At 36.6% G+C, this 15617-nt stretch overlaps 1 long non-coding RNA gene across 4 annotated transcripts in view; it reads left to right on the top strand.

The window, feature by feature from the left end:
* The first annotated feature begins 1164 nt into the window (after nucleotides 1-1164).
* The window catches only part of LOC121414228, a 51173-nt gene continuing 36720 nt past the window's right edge, over nucleotides 1165-15617 (top strand). For 3 of the 4 annotated variants that reach the window (XR_005969826.1, XR_005969827.1, XR_005969824.1), the window contains exons 1-2: nucleotides 1165-1203; nucleotides 12748-13802. This is a non-coding gene — a long non-coding RNA (uncharacterized LOC121414228). Of the gene's footprint in view, nucleotides 1204-12117; nucleotides 12203-12747; nucleotides 13803-15617 lie in introns of those variants that run through there. The other variant, XR_005969825.1, reaches the window with a different exon arrangement.

The following is a 15617-nucleotide window of genomic DNA, read 5'->3' as shown; positions in this document are numbered from 1 at the left end:
TGGTGCTCCGTGTGCTGTTATATACCATTATAGGCAGTACTCTCTGGAAAATTGCTTGGAATGCCAAAATGTAAATATTTTCCCAAAATCTCCATCATTAAAATCCTTATCGGTTGGGAACAGGCCCCCCCCCCCCTTTGCTTGTCAATTTCTTTTTACTAAAAATCACCTGCATTTTTTATTAAAAAGTTTTGGAGGGGGGGGGGGGCAATTGGTAACTAACGAACATTTCTGTTTAAATATCGTTCACAGGCCCCTGAAATGCGTAAACGTTTGCCGTCAATACTATTTTTGTATAGGCCTAATGCATTCATAATTAAGGTGGGCCCTAAACGACCTCTATTAATTTTGAACCCCCCCCCAAAAAAAATACCTACTTTTTTTACAGCTTTCCCAAATGCACACCGGTAGTTTCCACCCAGTTACAAACATGTGTTTAATAAAGTAAAAATGACCCTTTTTCCCTTTTTCTGTGAAAATGATTTTGCACTATATCGTGCAATTTTGACATGCAAAATATTTTGATTTTTCATTACTGTTTTTCAATAAAAACAAAATAATAAAAAGGTTTAATAATTGAAAACAGAGGGGAAAAATGAGAATATCTTGATACTGTTAGTGAGTTCAGTAAATAAATTATGTTTTTTTTAATTCAACATTCAATTATTTGTTTGTGTGTAAAAGGGTCACCTTTTTTTTTGGGGGGGGCGCCCCTCTTCCCCTCTTCTAGGGACCACTGTGACCACACACAACAGAGATGTACACTGCCGGTAGTTCAATTTTGTAAATGTGACTTCATACGCCCATAAATTGTGTTTCAATACTCATAACTGATCATAGTATAAAAAAATTATCAAGAGAAGACATTTATGTCATTGGGACCCGCCCTGTGCTTGATATGACACGCCCATTTTGCGAGCAGTCATATCGACCTCGCATACCATACTTCTGCAAAACAATTAACAGGTGTAAAACAATTGACCAATCACCGCCGTCGTTAAAAACTGCGCAGCCATTCAGAGATCACATTACTTCGCCTACCAAGGTTATCAACCAAAATGGCTTCTCAGTAACGGGAAGCTTTCGCCAGGGTCAAACGAATTGGAGTTGCAGTTTATCATCACCTTATAAAAGCATACCGTATGTCATATTGCGCAAAATACTGCGGATATAACTGAGGAAGGAAGCAATGTAACTCTAGTGGTAAGCAGTCATTTTTTTTTATTTCAAAAGCAGTCTGCATTTCGACTTTTGATTTTTATATTGCCTTTTTGGGCATTCTCGAATTTATGGCGCATTTAATTACCGGTCCGCGGTACCGGTACGGCTCACTGGCAGTGCAGTGTCTCGCCCGCCGTGGCCGTGCCGGGTTCGGCTTGGCCGCCTCGCCGTGCTCTAGCATTCTGGGGCCTGTTGCATGACGAGATGAGCGATACGTAGGAACGTCCTAGGACCATTCTTCCGAGATAGGAAGATTGGCGACAAATCAGCGCTTTCCGTTTCACGAAGGCAATTTTGTCTTCCAAGTCCGCGACATCGTTTTATATCGATAGTATCGGAAAAATATTTAGTCTTCATCGTCACCTAAGAAAACTCGTCATTCCGAAATAAAAGGTTCAGGCTGAACCTTTTATTTCGGAATGACGAGTTTTCTTAAAATCATTTATTTCAATAAAAAGAGATCAAATGATGTTTTATTTATTACTGATTGTAGAATTAATGTATGGAGCTTACTTTATGAGGTAAAAAGAGAAAAAACTTTAAAGATTCACAAACATAATTAACTGAATAAAATCGAAATTTTCATTATTTCCCTTATTTAGAACACGATGTCCTTTTAAAGACACCTTTCATTGATATTTCAACGAAAGAGACCCTTGCCCGATATAAAAATTGATTTAACGTAGTAATTTAGAGATTTTAGTAGTTCAATATTCTTTATTTTATAGAATACTTATATATGATGACAATTTTGCAAATTATGCGTTAATATGTTATTTGTTGAGGTAAAAAAAGGGTTTGAATGGTGTAAACAAAATCAACAGTGTCTGATTCTATGAGACTAAAAAGGAAAATATGAGAGGCTGCGTGTGAAATATGTAATTTATTTTATTTGTTAGATATAACGCAAGAAATACAAATGTGAGTGTTTAGAATATAAACATACCTCAGTTGCATGAGTATCCGAAGACAAGGAAAATATGAAAATTGCTGCAAACATGGCCAAGTGAATAAAGTAGCTATGCAATAATAATTAAAGCATAGAAAAAGCTGTGTAATCCGCAATGGAAAAAATACCGTTAACCGGAAATAATGCAAAAAATAAAACGATCATAAACGTTGGTCATATTTAGTTGATCACTGAAATAATGGAAATTTATATAAGAATATAAGGTTTAAGAATATACAAAATATATATGACTAACGTGATTCTTTAAAGGCCTACCCTGCGATTTGAAATGCGCCTCTTCGTATGGACTTTTCATAATCTTTTCTTTGTGAACTTATCTTCATTTATATGATTGTGATGGATTCGTAAGCTATGGGCCTAAATTCAATTAGCTATTTGTGCAGATCTTTGTTTTGTTACATCTCAAGTTATCCCAAATCCATTCAAGAATTAATTTTCATTGATTATAATCAAGCTCATCAAAAATAATAATTATAATGAAAATGAATAAAAATAAATGATTTAGCATGTTTAACATCTTAGTTTTGTGTCTTTTTTTTGCTGAACGTTATTAACACGTTTTTTACTTACATCAATTACTTTTTAAGAAATTTGTTTTCATGTTGTTTAATTATCTATATTGAGAAAGCATAAGGAGTCAGAGAGGGAGTGCAGCCCATTTCATAGTTCAAGTTTATTTATTTTTTAATGGAAAAGGGGTGGGGATAGGACGTATAGGGAGAATAAAAGAAAACATATTTTGAAAATATTTGGGCTTACATTACCCTCAGAGAAGTTAAAATGACTTCCGTTATGGTCGTCTTGTCGACCTGAAAAGTGATGACAACTAGCCCCCATGTAAAAAAAAATAACTTGGCGCCATCCCAGATAAAACGCATCAACCCCCTAAAAAATATGTTTAAAGGTGATATGTCAGTGTGGCTTGCCGTAACCGCATTTTCTCTCATTGCCGACGGTGGCGGGCGGTGTGCAAAGAAGATCATGCCTACGTAGGACATGTCTGGAGGTGTCTTTCCAAGGACCATTCTTCGTATCGCCCAAATCGGCTTTGTGAAACAGTTGAGCGATATCTCGTTCTTACGTAGAACGGTTCTACGAAAGACCATTTCATGCAACAGGCCCCTGGTACTCTGAGTGGGTCTGAAGCCACACTGAAAAGTGTCAGCATAAAACAGGATGATTTAGGGGAAAATATGGCACATTTTTTTCGGGAAGTTCAGGCTGCTAGAAAAATGTTATATTTGAGTATTAACTTGTGTTGTGTTTGGCATGTATGTAAAGAGAAAATTCAGCCATTCAGTTTCAATTTTCAGGGGCTCCTTTTGACAGTAGGACAAGTTTATAATGATCATTTTAAATCACACAAGCATGCGAGGTTAGCTACACTAACCTCGCACAATGCATGTGATTTCATAGTGCATTTTGACGTTTTCATTCATCACACGAATGTCAGGGAATAAAACATGCCAAAAAGTTCAACATATAGATTTATCCAATACGTAATTTACATCAATCACCTTACTTAATTTTATGAATTTATTCGAAATTATTTGTAAAAATGATGTTTTAATGCTTACCTCCAAATTTCGGCCAAGATACTCTGTCCGTCCGAATACTGCGGTGGAAATCATGCAAACAACAATTGAAATGCGAATTTTTCCTATCGAACAGTCTCAATTCAGGCAATTGTACAAAAAAAATCAACAGGTTGCATCTCGTTTTTTCTTCTCATGTATGTACTTATAGGTAAAGTATGCCATCTCTTGACAAGATGATGATGAAAGTGGATTGAACGAGCAAGAAATTAATGCTGAGCACCTAGAATGCAGCTAGCACTAGTAGCAGTACAAGCTGCATAACTGCAAATAAACTGGCTTATGAATAATATCGCGCGTCCTCTTTAGGCAAAAATTGATATCTACGCTGATCTATAGGCGTCTACGTGAAGATCAAGAAAAAATCCTTTTTTTATTTAAAAAAAAGCCAACAAACGATCCATATGGTTCGGTAAGTGTCGTAGCACAATTTGAAATCTTAGCTATAATGTAATGACACATTATTTTGAACAAAAAGGGTATGAAAAATTCGCGTGCACCAGGAGTTAAAGATATATTTCAACCTCTTATTTGTGTGTGTGGAGATTTCCCCATGCGTTTTCTACGGGGAAAATGAAATGTCTGCTTTACACATTTTTTCACTTTGTTGCAATTTTTCATTGTGATCTGGTTTCCAAATATTGGACTCTTAATGGACTTTTTTGTAAGTTTTTGGCAGTAATGATAAATTCATAACAGCTCTCAGAAGCTAAAAATTTGGAATTGTGTGTGTCCATTTCTTAACTACATGTACACAGTCTGTGGCAGAGAAATGCTGAAAATTGACCTAATTTCATTCTTCTTTTGCAGCTGCCAATAATTTGATTTTTTTTCAAAAATATTACATTTCTGTCAGTCTGAAGGTCATTTCTCTTCAAATTCACAAAGAAAATGTGATATTTTCTTGAAATAAGAAAAATATATTTTTTTCTCCAGACACCCTAATTCTGGTTTAGTTGAAGTGGAAAGTTCACCCTAACGAGATACTAGTTTTAAAAATAATTATATAAAAAAAAATATTGGTGAATGTTTGAGGAATATCCATCATAGATTTTAGACAGAAGTAACTGTTGTTTCTGGGGATTTATTTAACAATTTCTGACATTTTATCATCCCCAAATTCAACGACGGTACTAGACAGCTGGCAACCATCTGTTTCGAGGACTTTTAAAACATTTTAAGTTTTTTTTATTTCTCCTTGTACACAGACAGTTTGCGATTGTGCAGCTGCATTAGGGGGTAAACAAAGCTAAATCCCCGACGGTGCTTATCGATTTTTGTCTTTATTTCATAAAAATATATAAAAAGAACTGGGCCAAAATAAAGAATATTATTCCGTCTTGGCCTGAAATGCACCAAACAGGAAAAAATTAACTTACAAGTGGAAAAAACAGTGACTTACTTCGGCTGTTGGGCAACTCCCACTTACCTGGTTTATCCGAACTAAATACATAAACATATTGGCCATTGAGTCCCTGTACAGATTGAGTAAGAACTTCGGTCTCTGTAATTGGTGAGTGGAGCCAGCAGAGTTCAGCTGAACAACCAATAAAACAGAGACCGAAGCTTTTGGTCTATGATAGTGCTGTTGTCGGGAACAAAAATCCATGTCGACATGTCGCTTAAAAATTAATCCCGACATCGACAATGTCGACATGAAAAAGGGACCGTAATTTAGCCTAGGCTCCTTAAAGGGGAAGTTCACCCTAAAGAAAAGTTTGTTGTAAAAGTAGCAGAAAAAATAAGGAAAAATATTGGTGAAGGTTTGAGGAAAATCCGTCAATGATCAAGAAAGTTATTAGAATTCAAAGTTTTGAATTTGTGACGTCATCATGTGAGCAGCATTCCTACAAAGCATATGGTAAAAAATCTATGAAATGTCATTTTCTCAGAAAATTGAAAATGGTTTTTATTGTGCCTTTTGTATATCAATAGACAAATCATTTCACACCCGATCATGAATAGAAAACAAAATAAAGTCATCAGGAACCATACAAAATTTGAAATTCATTGATTTTTTACTCTTCGCTATGTAGGAATGCTGCTCGCATATGACGTCACAAATCCAAAACTTTGAATTCTAATAACTTTCTTAATCTTTAACGGATTTTCCTCGAACCTTCACCAATATTTTTTATTATTTTTTTCTACTATTTTTACGAAAAACTTTTCTTCAGGGTGAACTTCCCCTTTAACAAAAAAATCAATCGATCGTGGAACATAACACTCTCAATCAAACGTATTCACCTTGACACGAAGAATATCCCCACACTAGATCTAGATCTATATAATACAGGCTCAGTTCGGGAAAACATATTTTCACTAAGCTAGAGTGAATTCACTTTCAAAATCACCGATTTAATCCACATCTTTTTCTGGAGAATCAAGTTTTGTACCACGATCCGGTCTCGAAAGCATTGCGCAATAACACTCGGAGCCAATTTGAGAATCACCATTTACAATAATGATCATTGCGTATTATACGCTGGTACACATGTGCTGCAAACGCAAGCTCCTCAAATTGGCAGTAAAAAATAATGAAAATCGACCGATAATTTCAGTATCACTTCCGCGGCGATCCGTGCAACGATCTCCAAACGAAGGAAGGGAAGTTTTCTGTGACTTCGTGATTTGAATTAAGCGCTCAATTGCGGCGGTCACAACTTTGACAAAAACGTTTATGTGAAAAGTAATGCATTGAGGAGCAACGTATTATCAAGCACGGTGAATAGCGATGGGTACGGTGAATGCTACTACGGCTACGCTACGCTCACGATCGTCGAGGGGCCAGCTCGATCGGGCAGGCCGGCCCACACTCAGGCACTGACGTATTTCTGCTGCCGCGCAGCTCGCAGGTATTCTTTTTTCATTTAATGTGCCGCTTTATAGCTGAATAAACCTTTTAATCGCGCCACTTACTGTGGATAAAAGCTTCTAACTTTTCAGCTAAGCTTTATACTCGTGACTTTAGGCTAGACCCCTTTTTATTTTATGTTTGCATGTCGATGTGGGTGCGTGCATGTCGACATGTCGGAAACATTGAAAATCCTTCGTATGTCGACATCAATGTCGATATGAGGCCTATCGACAACAGCACTAGTCTATGATGAAACTAGCCTCGAGGACTTTCACATATAAGCGAAACTTGTCAACAAATATGGATTTCCTTAGGAAATCCATTTTTGAACTTGAAGATAGAAATCACGTAAATTTGTTTGATTTTATAAATCAATACACCTTCATACGTGTGCCTTTAATGCGTATGAAGGTGCAAAAACAGTAAGTGTAAATTTGAAAAATGAGAGGCTTCTTTCGAGACCAATCTCATGTGGATCCCTCGATCCATTTTGAAACACCGCACATACAATATACTTGACCCTTGAACCGCTTCGTTATGACGTAGCTTCGATTTATAAGCGATGTTACAAAATGCTGTTTTGAAGAACAATTTATTGGTAAAAATTATTATTTAAACAAATGATGAAATTTGAAACTTGATTGTAAGTATTATAGATAATTATTATAACAATAATAATTACTTAATATAATCAAGTTTCAAATCTTATCATTTGTTAAATAATAATTTTGATATGTACATGTATGCAGGTTATTTTTTTTCTTGGTTAAGAACAAATGGTTGTGAAATACTTGTGCATACAGGTATTTTCACAATAAAAGTTCATTTTGATCTAGATATTGGTGTGCTCACCTCGCCTGGGTTGAGTGCAGCATAATGTGCGTAATAAATTTCTTGCCAAAATTCAGGAAGATGAATCATTCACTAGCAGCAATATTCTAGTGTTTTGCTGTAGACAGCATTGAGAGCTGTGACATCATTATGAATGCATGAATGAATCGGCTGAATGACCTGCTAAATTGTAAACTCTCACCATTGATGGAGATGATGCTCTTAGGGAGATCTTTGCAAACGATGTGCACTATTTACAAATACATGTAAAAACCAAAATACTAGTATATTGTGAAGTGCGATCCCATGCTGCGTTGTCCGGAAAAAAAAGGAATATACATTTTATTGATTGATGGTGATCCTCAAGAAGTGCTACGAAGGGAATAAGAACCAAGACGTAACTTGACTATATACATTTTTTTACAACGGAAATGAAAAGTACCGGTAGTACTGTGTCAATGGGAAATGAATATTATAACAAAAATAAACAGAGAAAACAACAAAAATTGCCCTGAATTTGGTTTGAAAGGACAACTTACGCAGAAGTGGCTTTCATTCACTGAATGGTATGTGCTCAAACCAAATTTTGTCAAGCAATTTGTTTTTTACAGTATTACACTAAAAAATAAATTGAAATGTTCACAGTGATGCAGAATTAAAATAAACATAGTTGTTAGCTCTAGAGAGAGATAGAGATGAAGGGAGGTAGGGAAAATAGAAGGGGCAAGAGAGGGGGGACGAGAGGGAGAGAGAGAGTGAGGGGGGAGGGGAAAGGGAAGGGAAGAGATCGAGAGAGCCATGCAAAACTGTTTTTTTTGTGAGAAAAAGTGAATGTTACACTAAACATTTTTTTTCATAATTGATCCTTCAAATTTTTAAGCAAAGTTTTACATATCAGGAAAGCTGCCTTGAAAACCTGTTTACCAGAAGAGATATTGGTTAAAAGGGGGTACCGTACTCCAGGCTGAGAATGATGTCTCAATAAATTCAGCAAAATTCACCAAGCTGAATGCTGAAAATTTCATCAAAATCAATTTCATATTTTCATCCATGTGTGTATGATATCTCCCTAATAATGAAACAAGTTAATACAGCAATACGAATATAATTCATTAAAAATCATATTTTAAAATTCTTGAAATGGAAAGCACAATTTCATATAACAAAAATACAAAAGAACATTTTGGGATGTGACATCATCAATTTGGCCATTGCATGTTCAAGAAGACAACTGTGTCAATCTTTATTTGTCATAAAAAACTTTCTTTTTCATTGTACGATTTTGATAAAATTTTTAGTATTCTGTTTATGTTCAAATCATATTCTAGTCAGTTTGGAGTTCCCCTCAAATATAAAAAGTGACATACAGGTGTACATGTATTAAAAAAAAGGTATATTTGTGCAGTGAATATTTTCTATGATTTTTTAGTGTCTGAATGACCCCCTAAACATCTTGTTTGAGCTTTGTTAATGGCTCCCTCATTGCTGTTTTAATTCTACTATTGATTCTGAATGTCTATACAGCAGCAACAGATGTCTATCGAACAAATACTCCTTAACTATTGTGCAAACAAGATCACAGCCAGCCAGAATTGGTCCTTGAAATACAACAAATTAGTGGATCTTAGTAGCTTTTTCCTCAACGGGTAGAGGCAATACATACTATGCAGATCCTATGTGCATTTGAATTTGATAATAAAGGAATCTGATTTGTATTAAGTGCAGCACTGTAACTTCTAAGGCAAGTGAATTTTGTGCCAGATAAGGTATGAACCCTTTTTTCTTATTTTGTGGAATTGTAGCCCGTTCATCATGCTAATGCTATATTTTGGATTATTCTGTACTGATCAGCCTTCGTAACTGGTATCTAGAGCGAGCCCTCAGGGCACCATTTCATAAAAGTGTACTGGGGGTAAATGTTATGGTAACTTTGCCATTCAATGGTTACCATGGTAACAATGCTCATCAGCCGATGAGACTCAAGGATTACTTGGGTGGCAAAGTTACCATAATGATAATAATTTTTATGCAACGGGGCCCTGAAGTGCAATACATTTGCCTTTGAATTGTCTTAAAAAAGCTGCCAAACAGTAGGACAATTTTGTGGGCATGCAGCAAAAAATCAGGTGAGCCTACAAGTACAGGACACACAAACATCCAATTATTTATTTCTTATACCCTTTTTACACAGGATTTTCTTAGCCCCGGACTATCGCTAACCCCGTACTATTCTTAACCCCGTACTATTTTTTTTTCCTTTTCGCACATGCCAAATTGTTATTGCTAACCCCGGATAAGCAATGCTTGCTTTTCACACACGAAACTCGCTAACCCCGGACTAGTGGTTTTTGTCGATCATTCGTAGTACAAGTACTTCACTCGTACCTTTTTACACAGGCTAAAATTTCCTTAACCCCGTACTATAGGTGGGGCTAAATTGCCATTTAGCCCCACCTATAGTACGGGGTTAAGCTTAGCCCACTATCGTTTTACACTAGCGATCTCAACCCCGTACTATCGCTCTTAGCACCGCAATTGCTGGGATAACCCTGCTTTTTTGCAGGGCCAAATAATCCCGTACTAAAGGTGGGGTTAGCCCACTTTGCAAAAATGCTGTGTAATTAAGGAAAGTGGGCTAAGCTTAACCCCGTACTATAGGTGGGGCTAAATTGCCATTTAGCCCCACCTATAGTACGGGGTTAAGGAAATTGTAGCCTGTGTAAAAAGGGTATTCGACAGAAATGAGCGCTGTCTGTACAGGAATTATTTTGTGTTTCATAATACATTTTGATACCTGAATAGTTTCTCCAGTTCTAACAAACTAGCATTTTCTTCTTCAAATTTTTTTATGCAATAACTTGTTATTTCTTGTCTGATTTTTTTAATGAAATTCCTGTAGTTTTGGTTGTCTTTTTCATACTCATTTTAGCCTGTAGTGCCCCTTAGAATATTAATGAGTAATATAGACTTTAGAGATTCTGAATTTAGTGTGCACTCTACCTCTGGAGTCTGATCAGGAGTAGTGATGTGGGGGGGGGGGGGTGGTTTGTTTGGATGCATAGTGGTGTTTGGGATTATTTCTCAGATTTTGTCTTGTGGGTAGCTTTTATAAGATCTGGAAATACTTTAAGTGATCTTTGTTCAATGCTAGCCTGTAAATCGCTTAAAGTGAGCTACCAGAGCTAAAAATACAATGTAGCATTAAATGCGAGCTTGCAGCACACTTAAATTTCTGTAGGGGATTGTACTCTTTACTGGATACTCTTGTAGGGGAATGGAGCCCTCTACATTTTGAAAGCAAAACAATACACATAAATTTATAACGAGACCTTTAATACATGTATGTACTACATACAGAAATGTAGGCCCGTCGCGATTTTAGTGAATTTATTTGCCTCAAGAAAATTCTGTCTCCAAAATGTTTGAACATCCAGTTCTCATCTTCTGACAGAGAGTAAGAGTTGTGATAAATTTATATCGAATTAAAATCGAGATCATCTTTTTTAATTAGTGTGATTGATTCTCATAACTGTGTACTTCATCGCCTGTTCTTGAAAAAGCTACACCATTTCAAAGCCAGATTACTTGTTGGTCTTGTATGACTATGGAACTACATATTACTAGAGTTATGTACACCAAAGATATATCGATACATTTAGTTACTTCCTGATCTGTGTTCGATAATTTATGTATTATGTTCAGCATTATTTTATACCTTTTCTGTTAAATTTCAATTTGTCATTTCTCTTTGTAAATATAAAATGTATATAATTAGAAATCTACAATATATGGAAAATGTATTGATGTACATGTATAACTGATTTTATATGACATAGGCTACACCTGTACAGTCATAAATATTTATAATTGAATGAAGTTTGTTAATAAATTCAGATTCAAATTCATGCACATTGATTGAAAATACAAATTGGGGAATTGGCTTGGAAATGAGGTACGGTAATGTTTTAAATCATAATTGCGTTTCATGTTTGAACAAGCTTTTTCTCGTCATTCCTGAAAATAACGGTCTTTGTAAATGCACGAAAGTGAAACACTAAAAAAAGGTATGGCCCTACATGTCTTTTGAGAGACAATTCCTCTGTTTCCAACTTGAAGGCAACCTTTATAGTTCCTAGGTCAAATGGCTATACACCGGAAATAAGGGAGAATCAATGTTGATTGATGAAATATCATTTGAATGCACATTGTAGCATCATGGGTCTAATTTGCACCGACTGTATTGTGTATTCAACTTTGATTGCGATCCACGTCTGCAATCTCGCCTATAAAGAAATCAACCGAACTCCCGCAAAGAGTGAAATTGTTTAGTCTACTCTCTTATTGGTCGTAAATTAGAGCCATTCTGTGGTTTGCTCGGTAATTGCCTTTAATTTTTTTTGGGGGTAAAATGAATGTGGCAGTTGAATATGGTACCGTAGGACTTTGATTTACATGTAGTGACATTTAAAAGAGGAATTCTGAGAATATTGTTGAATGATAAATACTGCAAACTATACATGCCCAAGAATTTTCACTTGAATAGGGGAATAACCAGGCCAGGGAGTGGCTTTCATCGGCATTTGTTGTCGGACAAGTTGTCAGATCTGACATTTTCCCTTATTCCGATTAGAATTACAGGCCTACATGTACATGTAGATGTTTTTAATACTCAGTAACTGTGCAAGTGTGAAAGTTGTCTGACAAGTCCTTTCAAGAAATGCTTCCCAGGTACTTCACATTAATTTCTTTTATTTTATATATTTCCCTTTTATACTTTTTTAAAAAAGATGGTGCCTAAAAATGCTAGTTACTTGGGCAGAGAAGGGACAGATGGGGTAGGGTACTCAAAGGTATATTTTCATCCGGGGATGTGCTGTTCTAATAGAAAAGTGAAAAATCCACTTTCTGATATCTACAAAAAAAGGGGGGGGGGAGGTGAGAGGGAGACATGTACATTTTATAGAGAGGAATTTACAAACATGTACTAGAAAGGATTGAAGTCTCATGTTCTAATGCAGAATAGATAATTTGAATCTTTCACGGCAAATGCTTTTTGTTCAGTACTTTGTTGGAACTACACAAATGCACAGTACAGACCATTAATCTGTCGATCTTAGTTAAACTCAAATGCACATGTGCAACAAATGTCTTCCTTGATTTAAATGAAGTGACCTCCGTAATGGAGCTAATTTGAATAGCTGTCCCTCAATTCAATTGAAACTGATCAATCGTATTTGCTCCTAATTAACCCGTGCCTTTTTTCACTCATACAGATATCGGGCCCATCACAAGTCGTTTGTCAGCCACCTCCCCAGCTTTGGTTGGCAGCTTGCTGCTGTGATTATGGTAGCGTTAGAAGCTAGTGAAGACTCTCACAGATGATGTGTGTGATGCTAGCTGTGAATGCAAAGAACGGTCGAGAGGTGATGTTTGGAATACCGCTCTCCAGCGACACCTGATTATCCTCTCTCGCTTTTCATCTGGCGATGGTTGGTGCATCGTTATGAGGAGGGAGCGAGTTTGGATAGAATGAACTTCTCATGTGTTTATAGCAGTCTTTTATAGTGTTGAGGTGGGAGCAAGGGAGAGGGAGGTGGACACTTTGACTATAAACTGCGTATCGCATCATCTTTTCTCAGCTTTTGAACTCTTATCATGGAAAGCATTAAGATTTGACCAAATGGAGAGCGTATGTTAGTCAACAAACTTGGAATCATGAAATATAAGAATAAATTGCGAAACTAAGATTGAGAAACTTAATGGACTTTTTGCAGCGTACAAACTCACTACATAATAGGAAACAAATGATTGTCTGTAATATCTTTGATGTTTGAAATTCCGAACACGATAATTTTGTGTGGATTGTGATCAATCAATCAAGAAGGAAGCATAATTTTTTTCCTATGAACTTTAATATACAGTATATGTACATACATGTACACTGTACTTTATACTAGTGAACATACTGTGTAAAAAAACAATCACTGCTTTACTCTCCTCCACATCATTCAAGAACTCAGTGAAACCTAACGGGTAGAGCTTTCACAAACAGTACTGTAAATCGATCTCTTCTCAGCTGCTTTTGCTGATGGCGGAGAAGTGTGAGCATCTCGACGTTGGATCCATCCACCAGATGTTGAAGTACTTTGCGGTCTATTCATACCTGGAATGGTGATAGTCTTCTTCGGTGTCTCGTTGACGTCGACGCAAGCCGAGGCTCCTTCAGATGTGAATCTTTCTGCCGGTGGTGTTGGGAGCATCCGAGGAGCTGTGCGGTCCGTCTGTGTCCTGGACGTCATCGTCGAGATGGACGATATAGAGAAATGAGGTGAGTATTGTTTGAATATCAAGGTTCTTGGAAGATGATAAGGTTCCAACTCCAGGGGCTCATCTTGCAACTATGGAAAGCCAGCAAAGTCAGCATATAAAATGCATGTTTGTTGAAAAGATTTTATAAATATGAATGTACAGCTATACATGTATATCCATAGATTCATTGATATGTTGACAAGTTGGTGTGTTCTCCTTTGTTTACAAAGAACATTTTGCAAATTTCCTGTAGAAAAAATAAGGGCACTGATGGATTTCCATGGAGTTACGATTGATTGGATCAATCGTACATGTAACTCTTTGTAAGACGGGGCTGGCCAGAGGAGCATTTCATCAATATTTTTGTCCTACAAGTTGTCAGATCTGACAAATTTCTTGGATTTTGATTGGCAAAGAAGCAATGTTACTATATGGTATCTGTTGATTAAAAAGGACTTGTCGGATAAAGCATCTGACGAGTCCTTTCATGAAATGCTCTGAATTGTATCTGTTGTACCATGATAGTTGACATACATGTACGCTGTACTCTTTCTCTATGAGTAACAGGCCCCAGATTTCAACTTTCTGAATAGAAAGTTTTTTGGTGCGTCAAGTTTGATAAAAGTAGAAAGAATTTGCTTGAGAAGGACCATTTGTCACTTCTCTTCTCAATCATCATTACTACTGTACATGTATTCTACATGTATGTGAAACAGTAGGTAATTCATAGAAATACCTCTGTAAAGAGCAAGTCTTTTTCTTATAACAGCTTCCACAAAAATGATAACACCCTTCAGCCAAAGTCACGAACTACAAGATGTTTGAATGGGTCAAGCGTTTGCCTTAATGTGCCTTTTGTTGATCAATGCAAATTCTTTTTGGCTGTTTGATTAAAATCCATTTTCCTATCATGTGATTTTAATGAAACAAAAAGAAAGATCCCCAGACTATAAAGTGTGAGTACTCATACATGTGATTCACTCTGAAACACAGGCAAACTACAGTATATTGTATTGTGCATTTAATAGTGTTTCTTTTTAAACCTTTGACCTGAACATGAACTTGAGGTATGTGGATGATAAATCATATTGAATGGCTTGTCGTCTCCATGGAGATCTCGTAAAATGCCATCAATCTAAACTGTGGGCCTCTGTTTTGTATCTCATCCTTGTTTCTTCATAATCGTTCGTTCACTATTTCTCGTCTCTCTGCCCCATCTCTCTTTCTTTCTCACCCATTCTGCTTTCCTCTCACTTTTCGGGGGGGGGGGGGGAGGGGGGAGGCACAGAACAACATTTACCAGTAGGGTGTTCTGGCCTCAGGCTCCAGGATTGGAGTGAGGCCTGATATCATCTCTCTCATGTCTCTTTCCTTTAATAATTAAAGCCTTTGCATGTACGTTAATACTTCTCTGTGGAGTGTTGTGGCCCAGTGGATAAGTCGTCCGACTTTGAAACAGAGGGTCATGGGTTCAAATCCCAGCCATGGTGTAATTTCCTTCAGCAATAAATTTATCCACAATGTGCTGCACTCGACCCAGGTGAGGTGAATGGGTACCCGGCAGGATTAATTCCTTGAATGCATGATCGCTGAAAGGCAGCTTGAGCTAAAGCCGGGGTAGTAATAATAATAACAACGTGCCTCGGAATAGAATATTTCTAGATAGATGGCGCTATATAAATGCCTATTATTATTTTTATTCTCTCTAATACTGTCCCTTTAAAATTCTCCTTAGAGTATGAAATGGACATGTACAGGTATTCTACACCCCTCTCTCACTTTTCTTTTTTCCATCTTTCTACACTTGTACAGGAACCAGTAATCATTTACTGTA

Source organism: Lytechinus variegatus, chromosome 4 (assembly GCF_018143015.1).
Source record: "Lytechinus variegatus isolate NC3 chromosome 4, Lvar_3.0, whole genome shotgun sequence".
Lineage (NCBI taxonomy): Eukaryota > Metazoa > Echinodermata > Echinoidea > Temnopleuroida > Toxopneustidae > Lytechinus > Lytechinus variegatus.
The sequence above is the reverse complement of the archived record's forward strand: the minus strand, read 5'-3'. Positions and strand labels throughout refer to the sequence as shown.